This window comes from Grammomys surdaster, unplaced genomic scaffold (genome assembly GCF_004785775.1).
Source record: "Grammomys surdaster isolate TR1022 unplaced genomic scaffold, NIH_TR_1.0 125742, whole genome shotgun sequence".
NCBI lineage: Eukaryota > Metazoa > Chordata > Mammalia > Rodentia > Muridae > Grammomys > Grammomys surdaster.
In genome coordinates, this window is record NW_021620574.1 from 1,322,444 (window position 1) to 1,338,150 (window position 15,707).

General features: G+C 44.8%; 1 long non-coding RNA gene across 1 annotated transcript in view; it reads right to left on the reverse strand.

Moving 5' to 3' along the window:
- Positions 1-4,606: 4,606 nt before the first annotated feature.
- LOC114639521 overlaps positions 4,607-15,707 on the reverse strand; it is a 16,626-nt gene continuing 5,525 nt past the window's right edge. The window contains exons 3-4 of the long non-coding RNA XR_003714018.1: positions 12,748-12,893; positions 4,607-5,499 (exon numbers count right to left, since the gene is read on the reverse strand). This is a non-coding gene — a long non-coding RNA (uncharacterized LOC114639521). The remainder of the gene's footprint in view (positions 5,500-12,747; positions 12,894-15,707) is intronic.

Genomic DNA, 15,707 nt, shown 5'->3' on the forward strand with positions numbered 1-15,707 from the left:
AGATACACCTGCCTCTGCCTCCAGTGTGCTGGGATTAAAGGCGTGCATGGGTTACCACTCTGGACCTCCCAACACCTGTTTTTTGCAGCGCCTCATTCATACCAGGCAAGCATTCTACCAAATGAGCTATGTCCTTCGCCCTAAATGTAACTCTCCTTATGAATTTATTTCTTTATTTACTATATTTAGAGTTTTTGCTATTGTTGCCCCTGGTGCTTTGTTTGCTTGTTATTTTGTTTTGTTTTGTTCTGGAGATAGGATCTCTCACTGAACCTGGTTTTGGTGGATTTGGCTAAGCTAGTTTACCAATGAGCATTGGGAAGCCAAGTCTCTAACTCTCTGGTGCTGGCCCGATAGACCGGATCTGCCGCACCCAGCTCTTCGGCATACACTGTGCATCCAAATCCAGGTCCTCAGGCTTTTGTGGCTGCCCCTTTGCCAACTGGGCATCTCTCCAGCTTATACTTAGATTTCCAGTAGCTCAGGCTGGCCTTGAACTCAGTATACTGTTTAGGATGAGTCTTGGATTTCTGGCCAGTCTACCTCCATTGCCCGAAGGCCGGGATTACAGGCTGTGTCAAGTGCCAGATTCTACAGTGAATCTAGGATGTAAAATTATTAGTCACTGAGATAACTCAGGAAAAGTCATGTCTCACCAAGCCTGACAGACTTGAATTCAACCTCTAGGAGAAAACTGACTCACTGAAAGGTGTCCCTCTGTGCTGTGCCACAGGGCATCCCCCCCCCCATAAATAAATACATCTTAAAGGTGATATCTAAGGGAGAGGGGTGCTGGACGGACAGCTCTTGCAGTGGATCTGTATTTTATACCTGGCACTGATATGGTGGCCTACAATTGTCTCTAGCTCCTGTTCCGGGGATCTGATGCTTTCTTTTGTCTTCCTTGGGCACAGGCATATACAGGGTGAACAGACAGACATGCAGGCAGACACTCCGAAACATTTTTTAAAACTCTTTAAGCCGTGGTCGTGTGTGTCTTTAATCCTAGCACTCTGGAGGCAGAGGTAGATGGATCTTCAAGTTCAAGGCCAACCTGGTCTACAGAATGAGTTCAGGCCAACCTGGGCTATACAGAAAGACTATTTTAAATAAAAACATAAACAAAACAGAAACTGCAAAGCACGTCTGTACAACTGAGATAAAAAGATCACAAATCTGGGACTGGAGAGATGGCTCAGCAGTTAGAAGCACTGACTGTTCTTCTGGAGGTCCTGAGTTCGATTCCCAGCAGTCACATGGTTGCTCACAACCATCTGTAATAGGATCTGATGCCCTCTTATGGTGTGTCTGAAGACAGCTACAGTATACTAATATACATAAAATAAATAAATTTAAAAAAAAAAAGGTCACAAATTTAAGACCTCCTGGGCTACAGAGAAAAATGTCTGACACAAAGACTGGTTGGTTGTCTTAGTTAGGGTTTTACTGCTGTGAAAAGACACCACGACCAAGACAACTCTTACAAGGACAACATTTAATTGGGGCTGGCTTACAGGTTCAGAGGTTCAGTCCATTATCATCAAGGCAGGAAAATGGCAGCATTCAGGCAGACATGGTACAGGCAGAGCTGAGAGTTCTACATCTTCAACTGAAGGCTGCTAGCAGAATACTGGCTTCCAGGCTTAGAATAAGGGTCTCATAGCCCACACCCACAGTGACACACATAGTCCAACAGGGCCACAGCTTCTAATAATGCCACTCCCTGGGCTGAGCATAGACAAACCATAACACTGGTATATAATAATTAAAAAATGTTTATTGACTGGGGCTAGAAAAATGGCTAGAAAATGTGGGCTGCTCTTCCAGAGGTCCTGGATTCAAGTTCCTAGTGCCCAGATGGTATTCACAATTATCTGTAACGCTAGTTCTAAGTGATCCCACCTCATCTCTTGGATGTCCTGGGCCCTGGTACACATGTGGTGTAGAGATAGATATACAACAGGCAAAACACCTATACACATAAACTAAAATAAAACAAAATGAAAAATAATGTTTATTACTGGGCTGGCATATTTCAATTGTTGTACCTTTTATTTTACTTATTTTGTATGTGCAGGTCAAAGGACAACTTGCAGGAGTCAGTTCTTTCCATCTGTCCTGTGGGTTCTAGGGACAGAGCTTGGGTTTTCAGACTTGGCAGTAAGTACTGAATTCTCTTCCCAGACTAGATGTCACAATTTAATTAATTAATTTTATAAACACTTTATTTTTTATTTTACTTATATTTTTATAATTCTTATTTTATGTGCACTGGTGTTTTACCTGCTTGTATGTCTGTGTGAGAGTGTCAGATCCTTGAGTTACAGACAGTTGTGAGCTGCCATATAGGTGCTGGGAATTGAACCCAGGTCCTCTGAAAGAACAGTCAGTCCTCTCAGCTGTTGAGGCCTCTCTACAGCCTCATGTGTCACAATTTTAAAATTCCATCCTCTTTCTTTCTTTCTTTCTTTCTTTCTTTCTTTCTTTCTTTCTTTCTTTCTTCTCTTTTTTCTTTTCCTTTCTCCCTCTCTCCCTCCCTCCCTCCCTCCTTCCCTCCCTCTTTCTCTTTCTTTCTTTCTTTCTTTCTTTCTTTCTTTCTTTCTTTCTTTCTTCTCTTTTTTCTTTTCCTTTCTCCCTCCCTCTCTCTCTCCCTCTTTCTCTCTCTCTTTCTCCCTCCCTCCCTCTTTCTTTCTTTCTTTCTTTCTTTCTTTCTTTCTTTCTTTCTTTCTTTCTTTCTTTCTTTCTTTCTGACAGGGTTTCTCCTGGCTATCCTGGAACTTGGGCCTCGAACTCATAGAGATCTGCCGCCTCTGCCTCCCAAGCGCTGAGATTGACGCATGCATCACCACCCCTCAGTTTAAATCCTTGTCTCTATTTCTCTGTCTCAGATTTTCTTTTTCTGTTTCATGACACAGTGTAGCTAATTCGTTGCAGTTCTGGCTGGCCTGGTATTCTCTATGTAGCCCAGGCTGGCCTTGAACTGGCAACAATCTTTCCGTCTCCCCCTCTCAGGTTGGTTTTTTTATAGGCTAGTCTTGAACTCACAGTGTGAAAAAGAATGACTATTTTTTTCCCCAATCTCCTGTCTCCAGCTTCTAAGTGCTGGAATTACATACATATGCCCCTTGACAGTTTACTGTGCTCAACAGGCAAGCAATCTACCACCACCTGAGCCTCCAACACACAGCAGTTCCCTTTTCTTTCTTCCATTATATTTATTTATATTATTAGTGATGTTGTCATCTCTGCGTGTATGTGTGCGTGGACACACTCGTGCACAGATAAAAAACACAGGTTGCTTGTAGAGGTCAGAGAACTCCTTCCTGCAGATACTTCCAGAGCTCGAACTGAGTCCATCCGATTTGGCAGCAAGGACTTTAACCTGTCGAGCCACCTCTCCAACTCTGTGTTCAAATTCTTTACATGCTTTTAGTTAAAGCTGGCAACACCTGAACATGTATTTTATCTTAACTAATCTACTCCCCAACATCTTCCTAGTGCTCGGCAGCGAAAACTGACATCCATGAAGCCAGTTCCGTGGAACCACCATTTTAGACTGACTTTTGCTGAACACAGAACAGACTGCTTGCCATAAAATCACTGGAGGATAACGGAACCTGGCTGTTTTGTGATGATTTTTATCTGTGCTGCCCTTGTCACTGACTTGGGGTTTAGGCAAACAGAGGCTCCAGACTGCCCTGCGACACAGCCTGGGAGCTTCTAGGTTGCTGGTAACACTAGCCCCAGAGACTCAGCCTGTCACAGGACCCTGTGAAGCCTGGCATTGGATTTCTCATTTCAGACACAACAGAGATAGAGGAAGGAAACTGTCTTCTAGACACAACAGGACTGATGATGCACGTCGAGCTCTCGGGGTGGTGGCAGAGTGCACAGGACTGCCCAGGTTCCTGCTACACAGGGTCCTAACACAGAGAGGGGGAAGCGGACACCGGATCTCATCCCTGACCAAGAAGCTATTTACAATTAATACCTGCTGGTAAAGGGAAGATCAATCTTCTCTAATAGAGTGTTACTGGGTATATTAACCACACTTCAGGGCATGCTTCATCCCCAGGAACGCTCAACACGAAATGAACTCCATATTTGTTTGTGTCTGTGTATGTGTGTAGGGTGTGTGTGCATTTTTATATTATTTAGTTTTGTTTGTTTGTTGTTGTTGTTGTTGTTATTGTTTGTTTTTTCCCCCGTAGGGTTTCTCTGTGTTGCTCAGGCTGTCCTGGAATTTGCTCTTGAAAAGGCTGGGCTAATTCTATGACAGGCTTCAAGTCGGTAGTTAAAGAGACTAGGCCTAAAAACCCAGGTTTCATGCAACTAGTCAGAAACTGTCCCCACCTCCACCTGGCCTGAAACAAGGACGATGGGTCAGCAGTTTCTAGCCAGCCCCCATGCCCCAGTAATGGAAAGTCCTTAGAGATAGAGTAAGACAAAGCCCACCTACCCTGGGATTCCCCTAAAGTGCTTTAAATTAGTCCTGTGAGCCCACTTTGGGGTCTCTCTATCTTGGTAATGGGGGACCCCAGCATGCTGGACTTCTGCAGAATAAAGCACTCTACCATGTTTGCATTCTTTGGTGAATCATGGACCCTTACACTCTGTAGACCAGGCTGGCCTCGAGCTCCCAGGAGGCCTGCCTCTGCCTCCTGAGCACTGGAATCAAGCACCCAGTTTTATTTCGCCTTTCTAACATTTGTTTTTATTTGTACTTATGTGTATGTGCGTGTGAGGGCGTACCACATATCTTCACATGTCTGTGGAGGCTGGTAGAAGACATGAGACCGTGGAGTTGGAAGTCGTCAGGTGTGGATGCTGGAAACTGAACTCAGGGCCTCTGGAAAGCAGCTAGTACTCTAACCACTAAGCACCTCTGCGGCCCCCCAGAGTAGGTTTTGAATCTATCTGTATATTTATTTATGTGTAGAAGAAAAGCTGCACACGAGTCTGTCTGACCATTTGGCTTCTAAATTTGGTCAAGAACACATATTCTAATTTCTTCTCAATCCTATTGTATTTTACGATTGTGAAGGAGAAGCAGAAGGAAATGGAGCTGTGTATCTGACTCGGGTATTGTATTGATTTTTAATTTTTTTACATATGTACACATGCCACAGCTCATGCAGAAGTTAGACTACTCCTGTATGTGGGGTTCAGGGATGGAGTATGGGTTCCATCTCTCTCTCTTTCTCTATCTCTATCTCTATCTTTCTCTCTCAGCCATATGTTTCCCAGGCAAGCTTCAAGCTCAATTTGTATCAGAGGAAGACCTTGTATTTCTGCTTCTCCCTCTGCCCAGTGTACCTGTCAACAGGTTTGTTTTACCTGGTGCTGCGGTTTGAGCTGGTTAAGCAGTTTATGGGCTGGGCTGCACCCACAGCCTCCAGACTTGGGACTTTAAATCATCTTAAATATTTCTGTAATTGCCAGTCTTCTGGGAGCATTGCTGTTGATTTCCACTTTCCCCTATACAGTTGGGAAGGGTAACTGGAAAAAAAAAAAAAAGGAAGGGTAACTGGAAGATTCTGTCTTGGAGTTTATACCCTAATTTGTTTTTCAGATAAAAGCAAATAGATGCATGCAGAAGATCAAATTCAGCAGGGCAGTTGAAGGCTTTTCCAGACTAATGTGAGCAAATCGAGTAAGGGCTTCTGCATGCCGAGCCCCCACACCCTTCCCCTCAAATCCTTACTATCTGCAGTAGTTCATTCCCTGACCACCCTGCTCCTGTCTCTCGATACACTATGCTTTATCTGATACATTTTCTCTTTTGCCTGAAGCTCTAAAGTCAGGTGACATGAAAGGTGGTGGCTGGATTAAGAATTACCCCCAACCTTGCTAGTCCGTCTCCTAGCAACTGTACGGTTTGTTGCTTAGCAACAAGAGAGGTGAGAGTGCTGCCTCTCTTTCGAATCTAAAAATACAGAAAACATTTTTTAGAAAAGACTCAACAGTGGGCCTCTTTATTAAATATACTAAATACAGAGACAATCGTACAAGCAGGGGTGGGGCTTAGCTCAGGTGAACCTCTACAAGTCTTTCTGTGTACATCCTGGAATAATCTGCTCTTCATAAAGGTAGAAGAAAGGGGGGGGGGACCTGCAGCCTTTTCTGATCTTACTGTTTCTGTGCGTCCATAATCAGTGTTTAAGCTCATGGGAGGTGACAGCTACTGAGATGATCAGCTGGAAAAGGTGTTGGACACCAACCCCCATTATCTCTGGACCCACATGGTAAAAGGAGAAAAGCAGCTCCCACAAGCTGTTCTCGGAGCTTTACACGGATGCTGTGGCACACACATGATACTCCACATAGTAATCAAATAAATGTGTTTTGTTTTTAATTCAAGTTTAGGGGCTGGAGAGATGGGTCAGTGGTTAAGGTCACTGGCTGGTCTTCCAGGGGACCAATTCTTAACCAATTTTTATATCCTCGTAAGCCCGAAGCAATGATTTGTGTCTACAATCCAAGAATTTGGGATGAAGAGGCAGAAGGAAAACTAGTTCAAGACTCGCCTGGACTACATGAAACCCTGTCTCAAAGAAAGACACAGGACCTGGGATATGACTTAGCAAGTGATGGATCCAGCCCCTAAAACTGAGTTTGAGCCCTGGGACCCAGAGGGCAGAGAGGGACCTGACTCCTGAAGTTCTCTGACTTCTGCCGTGGTCCATCACGCGTGTGCGTGCGCACATACACACACACAAATAATAAATAAACGAATATAAAACAAACAAGCCCTCAAGCCAGGTACGATTTGGAGTTGTATCTTTTGGGATTATTATTGTTAGCATTCTGTCTAAACCCCACCCACACAGTTACAAGGCAACAGCCAGGTAGGCCTGGCCCACTATAAAAGGGGATGCTTTCCCCCTCCTCTCCCCCCACCCTCTTGCTCTCTTGCTCTTACTTCTCCCTTCCCTTACCCCCTTCCCCATTCCCATCCCCCTCTTTCCACGTGCTCATGGCTGGCCCCTACTTCTCTACTCTTTCCCTCTCTCTCTGCCTCTACTACCCTCTTAACTCCCCTCCCTGTGCCCTGAATAAACTCTATTCTATACTATACTGTCCTGTGGCTGTTCCCTCAGGGGGAAGGAATGCCTCGGCATGGGCCCGCTGAAACATCCCCTTCCCCCATACCTCACCACACACCCATAGAACATATTCTATATCTCTTTATCTTTTTATAAACACATCAATTATCATAAAGGGAGAAATTTTCAGTTTATGTAGGAATTATCAGAGCTTAGAAATAACATGCCCATACCACTTACACCAAAATTGCAGTTTCCAGGAGGGTGAACTGCTATTTCTAATCTGAAAGAATCCTATCGGCTGAATGAGAAGAGCTGTTGATTTAGCTCTGGTGTAGAAAACAGAAACCTTTAAGCAGCACAGCTGATTCAGCACACTGAGGAAGAGCCAGCACTCAGGAGTTTGGAAGCTTGGCTTGTGTTTCAATTTACATATTTGTGGTGGCTGGAAGGATAAATGTCTCCGACTAGCTCCAGTATTTGAACACTGGTCCCCAGTAGTGAAGGCTTTTGGCTTTGGCACTGTTTAGGGAGGTTATAAAAACTCTAAGAGGGCCGGGCGGTGGTGGTACACGCCTTTAATCTCAGCACTTGGGAGGCAGAGGCAGGCCGATTTCTGAGTTTGAGGCTAACATGGTCTACCAAATGAGTTCCAGGACAGCCAGGGCTACACAGAGAAACCCTGTCACGAAAAAACAAAAACAAAAAAACAAAAAACCTCTAAGATGATGACCTTGTTGGAGGAAATCCCTGGGCTTTAAGCCTTGACCCACTTTCTTTGCTCTGCTTCCCATTTGAGGTTGAAGATATGACGTTTCAGCCTCAGTTTCTGCCATATGCCTGCTGTCTGCTGCGGGCTATTAGGGACTCTCCCTTTGCAACTAAACCCTTTCTTCCATATGTTACTTTTGGTCCTGGTGCTTTTTCACAACAACAGAAAAGTAACTGTACTGGAAAATTAATACAATGTTTAAAGTCAAAGATGCAGCTGCAAACGTTCCTTCTAATCCTGCCTTCTATTAGGCCCTTTGATTAACAAGAGAGGCGGGGCTTCAGAAGTTCCTTCGCTCACTCTTCCAAGTATTAGGATGATCTTCAAACGCAGTTGACGGAAGCTAGTGATTGACTGAGATTAATTTAAGTAAATATAATAATATATTTACCACAGTGCACATAACGGGCCGAGGTGATGGCTCAGACAGAAGCAATGCGCTTATCACACAGGCCGTGAGGACTTGAGTTCAATCCCCCTATAAAACCAGGCCGAGTAATCTCAGGACTGGGGAAGCAGAGACAAGAGGTTCTGTGGGAATCATTGAGCAGGCAGTTTAGCCACAAAGGACAAGAAATGTGAGAAACCCGTACTGGAGCGTGGGGGAGGGGACTCTGGAGCTTCTTTTGATTACTGTTAAATCTCTGCAGCCACAGCACCATGGCAACCTTCCCAGTCTGCCACCTCATTTCCATCTGCTTCGCAGAACAAAGGAAGCCGGACAAAGGTGGTTCGACGTACATTCTGCGAGCGTGCATAACTTAAGCCAATGAAAAGCAACTAAATTAAAAATCATGTTTTACAAAAACTGGGATTCCAGCTGGGTGGGGATGTGACTCGGCTGGTAGAGTCCTTATATATTACGGGCTTTGATTCCCCAGGCACCACAATGTCAACTCACTCGTGTGATAGCACAAGCCTGCCTGACATCCACAGAGCTCAGGAGTGCAGGCAGAAGATCAGAAGTTGTTCAAGGTCCTCCTCAGCAATATAGAAAGTTTGAATCTAGCTTGGGGTACATGAGACTGTTTCAAGAGAAGGAGGATTGAAGGAAGGAAGAGGGAGAGGAGGAGGAAGAGAGGTTTAGTTTATTAAAAAGAAAAAGTGAGCAGCTTAGGAGATAGTGGTTCAGTAAGTAACTGTTCCTCACCTCTCTACCCATTCCTCCAAGTCCCATCGGCTGGCCTCACCCCAGCTCTGTATCAGCGCTTCTGCTGTGGCTCTCCTTACTCTCTGCCCCCAATCCCAGACCACTAAACAGATCCTAGTGGACCACCCTGCTCTCCTCCCTTTTGTGGACCTCCCCACAAGCCCAGCCCACCCCATTCCTAACTGTCAGCTCCTGATACCTAAACACATATTTTACCTGGAACCCCCAGTGGCCACCTATCAGGATTCCAGATAATTTTCCTACCAGGCAACACAGTCACCACACTCTCTTAACAGCCAGAAAGGTGGAGAGAAAGTAAGGAACAGGGCAGTTACAGCAAGCCCATAGCCAACATCAACTTAAAATTCCACCAGGAAACATCTACAGCTGATAAACAGTTTCAGCAAAGTAGCTGGATACAAAATTACCCTATAGAATCAGTAGCCCTGTATGTTCAAACAACAAACAGAGAAAGAAATCAGGAAACATCACCCATCACAATAGCCTCAAATAATATAAAATCTCTTGAGGTAACTCTAACCAAGCAAGTGAAAAATTTGTATGATAAAAACCTTAGGACACTGAAGAAAGAAGTTGAGGAAAATATCTCAGAAAATGGAAAGCTCTCCCATGCTCATGGCTTAATATAGTAAAAAGTGGTCATCCTCCCTAAAGCAATTCAATGCAATCCCCCTCAAAACTCTAACACAATTCTTCACAGATGTTGTAAGAACAATTTTCAGCTTCGTATGGAAACACAAATACCCAGGACAGCTCAAACAATTGTGAATCCTAAAAGAATGTCAGGAAACATCACTATCCCTGATTTTAAGCTGTATGTGCTACAGAGCTATAGTAATGAAAACAGCATGCTATTGCCACAAATCAGACATGATGATCAATGGATTCAAATTGAAGACCCAGATAGTAATCCACACACTTATGAACCACCTAGTTTTCGATAAAGAAGCCAGAAATACACACTGGAGAAAAAAAAAGATATCTTCAACAAGTGTTGCTGGTCACACTGGATGGCTCCATGCACAGGAATCCAGATAGATCCACAAAACTCAACTCCAAATGGGTCAAAGTCCTCAACATAAACCCAGATACACTGAACCTGACAGAAGAGAAAGGGGAATAGCCTTGAACACATTGGCACAGGAAAATACTTTCTGAACAGAGCACCATTAGCCCTAGTTCTAGGACCAACAATAAATAAATGAGACCTCATAGAACTGAAAAGCTTCTGCATGGTGAAAACCACCAGCAGTCAGACAAAGCCTCAGCCTACAGATGGGGAAAGATTTTTTTCCAACTACACATCCTATAAAAGCTAACATCTCAAATATATAAAGAACTAAAACAAAACACAACAGAACTAGAGTATCAAGAAAACTATCCAATTTTTAAAATGGAGTACAGATCCAAACAGAGAATTCCCAATAGAGGAAACTCAAATGGCTGAGAAACATCTGAAGAAATTTTCAACAAACCTAGCATAACTGTCTCCTGAGTGGCTTCATCCAGCACTGGATGGAAACAGATGAAAGGACCCACCGCCAAATATCAGGTGGTACAGGGGAGTCTTGTGGGAGACAGGGAGATAGAATTGAACAAGCTGGAGGGGTCAAGGACATCACAGGATCTCAGAGTTGGCTAACCTGGGCCAATGGGGGCTCACAGAGACTGAACCAATCAACCAAAGAGCATGCAGGAGCTGGACCTAGGCCCCGGCACATCTGGAACAGATGTGCAGCTTAGTCTTCATGTGGGTCCCCTAACTTTTGAAGCAGCGCTGTCTCTGACTCTGCCACTGGACCTGCCATTGGATTCCCTTCCCCTAACTGGACTGCCTGGTTGGTCCTCAGTGGGAGAGGATGTGCTGAGTCCTGCTGTGATTGGATGTCCCAGGGCAAGGTGGTACCCAAGGGGGAGGGAGTAATGAGGGGAGGGACTTAAAAGAATGGGACTGGGAAAGGAGGAGGGAGGGAGGGCTGCGACCTGGATGTAAAGTGAACACATACATACATACATACATACATACATACATACATACATACATAAAATAAAAGGAAAGAAATGCCCGACATCATTAGCCATCAAGGAAATGAAAGTCAAAACTGCTTTGAGATTCCACCTTACACCAGTCAGAATGGCCAAGATCAATAACACAAATGACAGCTCATCCTGAGGAGGATGTGGTGTAAGGGGAGCACCCATCCACTGTGGGAAGACGTGGAGTAAGGGGAGCACCCATCCATTGTGGGAGGACATGGAGTAAGAGGAGCACCCATCCATTATGGGAGGACGTGAAGTAAGAGGAGCACCCATCCATGGTGGGAGGACGTGGAGTAAAGAGAGCATCCATCCATTGTGGGAGGACATGGAGTAAGAGGAGCACCCATCCATTGTGGGAGGACGTGGAGTAAGAGGAGCACCCATCCATTGTGGGAGGACGTGGAGTAAGGGGAGCATCCATCCCTTGCTGGTGTGGCTGCAAACTTGAACAGACACTATGGTAATCAATGCAGCAGTCCCTCAGGAAGATGGGAATTGATGTACCTCAAGATCCAGCTATACCACTCAGGCATATTCCTAAAGTGTCTCTTACCACAGAGACACCTGTCCATTGTTGCTTTATTCATAACAGCCAGAAACTGGAAACAACCTAGATGTTCCTCAGGGGAAGGATGGATAAAGAAAATGAGGGATATTCACACAATTGCGTATCCCTCAGCTGTTACAAAGAATGAAATCATGAAACTCGAAGGTAGATAGATGAAACCAGGGGAAAACATCAACCTGAATGAGGTATATCTCAGGTCCAGAAAGATAAATATGGTATGTATTCTCTTATAGGTGGATATTAGCTTTTAAATCTATAATAACCAAGTTACAATCCGTAGTACCACGTATGTTAGGTATGGAGCAAGGAAGCAGAGGGTACATACAGACAGACCTCATTGGGAAAGGGAAATAGAATATAGTTATGGATGGATTGGTGGGGGGGGCTGAAACTGAAAGATCAAGAAGAGGGGGGAGGGGAGGAGGGAGGGAATACAGCTAGAAGTAAGGGGCATTTGAGAGGGAAGTATGGAAAGCTAACACAGTGGAAGCTTCCTAAAGTGCACACATATGCACATGTGTGAAGGCAGTGCACACATATGCACATGTGTGAAGGCAGTGCACACATATGCACATGTGTGAAGGCAGTTTGAATGACATCACTAATTAATGAGGGAGTCAGAGCCCCAACTCAACATCTTTTGCCACAAAATGAATCGTCCTATACCAGGATTAGGTTACATCTAATTGAGCTGTCGGCCAAAGGAATCTCACGGCAATCCCCAAACAATCAAGGTTCTGCCAAAACTATAGACTGCTCTCCACAACTGATGGCCAGGCTCCACGGTGAACATGACACCTATACAACTCACCAAACATGGAGAAGTAGAGCCGGTGACTACACAGAGCCTTCGCCCCTATGCTGTTGTGTCTTTGTACAGGAAGGTACTCTGCACCCTACCAAATGAGAAACATAAACACCCACCCAGCCACAAGCCCTCTGATATACGATGCTGTCCTGCCTAAAGGGTGGACTACGGTATCATGGGAGTAACCAATCAACATCTGATTTGACTTGAGGTCTACTCCATGAGACGAAACCCATAGAAAGGTGACCAAGAACCGAAGAGTAGATAGCCAAAGAAAAACAAAAGAAAAAAACAGTAATAAATGACTTCTAACGACATTCTGCTGTACTCAAAAATCAGTACCTTGCTCTGCCATCATCAGAGAAGCTTCCTCCTGCAGCAGATGGGAACACAAATACAGCCAGACATTGTGCAGAGAGGGATCTTGGAACACTCAGCCCTGAACAGGCTGTCTCTATCAGACTCCTTCCTGCAGGGCTCAGGGAACCCTGTGGAAGAGGAAACAGAAATCCTGTAAGAGCCAGAGGAGATGGAGGACACCAGGGAAACAGAGCCCTCTAAACAAACGTGGCCGAAATGCACCTATGAGCTCACAGCAAGCATAGTGCCCGCACCAGAAGGCACCGGGTCTTCTGCATATATATCATGGCTTCCAGTTTAGTGTACTCGTGGAATTCGTGAGTGTGAGAATGAGTGGGTCTCTGATTCTTGGGCCCTCTCTTAGGCTTTTTGTTTTCCTTCTGCTTGTTTGTTTTGTCCCATTCTGATATGTGGTTAGTCTTTGTTTTATCTTATTATAATTTATTATATGATTATGTCTTAGAAATAATAATAATAACAATTGTTTTCTGTTTTGTTGTGTTTTTTTCGAGACAGGGTTTCTCTGTGTAGCCCTGGCTGTCCTGGAACTCACTCTGTAGACCAGGCTGGCCTCGAACTCAGAAATCCGCCTGCCTCTGCCTCCCAAGTGCTGGGATTAAAGGCGTGCGCCACCACTGCCCGGCAACAATTGTTTTCTAATAAGAGACAGAAAGGGAGTGTGATTCAGATGAGAGGGGAGTTAACTAGGTGGAGTAGAGGAGGGGGAAAACCATAGTCAGGGTCTATTATGTAAGAAAAAAAATGTATCTTCAACAGAAGGCAAAAAAATACCTTTAGAATTTTGGGTTGTTCTGTTAGAGAAGCTAGTGTATCTGGTTGCTGGACTCTATATTTATACTCAAAGACCCCTCTATGAAGGCAGGGTCACATGGACAAAAAGGGTCATTTCACAAAGAATGAGGAGCCCAAAGGTACTGACGCAGGTCAGAAAGACAGGGAGGATGTGGCGTGACTTACGTTTATTTATTTAATTAGACAGGGTTTCATGTATCCCATGACACTGTCAAAATCACTACACAGCTGAGATTGGTCCTGGGCTGATCCTCCTCCTGTTCCCATGTACTGGGACTGCAGGCAGGTATGTGCCTCAAACACTCCAGTAGTTTGTAATGATTTTCCCCCCTCTTTCTCATTTTTAATTTGCTTTGTGGGAGTTCCAGTCTCTCATGGATTTATATTGTGAAATACCTCATTATAGAGGAGTGCTCTGGTTTTTGGTTTCTGAGACACCTGTCTTAGTTTGCTCTCTGTTGCTTATATAAATACCATGACCAGGAGCAACCTGGGAGGAGAGCGCTTACTTGGCTTACAAGTTAAAGCCGCTCCAGGGAAGCCAATGCAGGAACTTGAAGCAGAAGCCATAGACAAATGCTGCTCATTGGTTTGCTCAGTTACCTTTCTTTTTTCATTTCTTTTCTTTTCTCCTCACCCCCCACCTCCCAAGTTAGGGTTTTTCTGTGTAGCCCTGGCTATCCTGGAACTCACTTTATAGACCAGGCTAGCCTCAAACTCAGAGATCTGCCTGCTTCTGCCTCCTGAATGCTGGCATTAAAGGCCTGCTCCACCACCTGGTTTTCAATTGCCTTTCTTATACAGCCCAATCCCGCCTGCCTAGGAATGGTGCCACCCACAGTGGACTGGGTCATCCTACATCAATTAGCAATTGACAAAATGCCTCACAGATACTGTCACTGGCTAATCTGATAAAAGCAATATTTCAGCTGCTGTTTCCGCTTCCCAAGTGACTCTAGGTCTGTACTAAGTTGACAGCCAAAGATAACAATGACATTCCACCCACACTTCCACCCCAATCAACCTTGACATACAAACATGTCATTTCAAACTATAAAATTTCGATGCTTTAAAAGTTCAAGAGCTCAAACAAATACATACATACATACATACATACATACATACACACACTAACAAACAAACATCCAAGATCTCTTTTAAAACTATGTCTCAACACTGGGCTCCTGTAAAGTTAAAAAAGAAGTTTGTCTCAACATCAACAATAGATTGGGCCTCCTGGCTCACACCTTCAAATCCCAGCACTTAGGAGGCAGAGGCAGGCAGATCTTTGTAAATTTAAGGCCAGCCATGGTCTACAGTGAATTCCTGAAGAGCCAGTGCTACACAGTGGGATTCTGTCTCAAATATATATATACTTTCTCATTCCAGTAGGAGAAAAAAAAGACCCTACCCCAGACCCAGTTAAGCAGGCTGGAGAGATGGCTCAATGGTTAAGAGCACTGACTGTCCTTCCAGAGGTCCTGAGTTCAATTCCTACCAACCACGTGGTGGCTCACAGCCATCTGTAATGGGGTCTGATGCCCTCGTCTGGGACACAGGTATACATGCTTGTCTAGCATCCATGAAGCCCTGAGTTCAGTGTCTAGCACCTCATAAAGACAGACATGGTGTTAAAGGCCGATTGTCTCAGCACTTGGAACACGGAGGCCAGGGGAGCACAGGTTCACGGTCATTCTCAGCTACACAGCAAGTCTGAGGCCAGACTGGAATACACGAGACTGTCAAAAAAATAAATAAATTGCCAGAGGAGATGACTCAGTGGGTCAAATGCTTGCCATTGGCTGTGAGGACCTGAGTTTGGATCATGGAAGCCATGTAAATCTGGGGAGGGTTAACAGCAAACAAGACGGGGTTCCTGTCCTAAAGGCAGAGGGTAAGGAGTGATATCCCTGATCCACATGTGTGCTAGCTATGGTGCTCACATGCACACACAAGCACACATGCACACACATGTACACACAGGCACACATGCACACACATGCACATCCAGGCACACATGCACACACAAGCACACATACACACACATGCACACACAGGCACACACAGGCACACATGCACACACAGGCACACATGCACACACATGCACACCCAGGCACACATGCACACAC